Genomic DNA, 557 nt, shown 5'->3' with positions numbered 1-557 from the left:
AAAAAGAAAAAAAAGAAAAAGAAAGAAATAAAGTTGTGATCCAAGGCAACAAGAGTGTGCTTAAGAACCCTGGACACCTCTAATTGGGGGACTCTAGCAAAGCTGAGTCACAATCTGAAAAGGTTCACCCAGTTATGTGTTTGTGGCATTTATGTATCCGGTGGTAATGCTGGAAAACAAAGTGCTTAGGGCCACAGCCAAGACTCATGAAAGTAGCTGTGTTCAAGAATCAACATGCTTAACTAGGAGAATCAATAACACTATCTGAACTTCTAAGTTACCAGAGAAGCCAATCATTCTAAACTTCAAAGGAAAAAGTGAGATGCCAAAACTGTTCAGAAGCAAAAAGCTACAAGTCCCGCTCATCTAATTATAATTAATATTCATTGATAATTCAAAATTTATAGTATATTCTCTTCTTTTATCCTAATTGATTTTCAGTTGCTTGGGGACAAGCAACAATTTAAGTTTGGTGTTGTGATGAGCGGATAATTTATACGCTTTTTGGCATTATTTTTAGTATGTTTTTAGTATGTTTTAGTTAGTTTTTATTATAT

This window comes from Arachis duranensis, chromosome 3 (assembly GCF_000817695.3).
Source record: "Arachis duranensis cultivar V14167 chromosome 3, aradu.V14167.gnm2.J7QH, whole genome shotgun sequence".
Lineage (NCBI taxonomy): Eukaryota > Viridiplantae > Streptophyta > Magnoliopsida > Fabales > Fabaceae > Arachis > Arachis duranensis.
The sequence above is the reverse complement of the archived record's forward strand: the minus strand, read 5'-3'. Positions refer to the sequence as shown.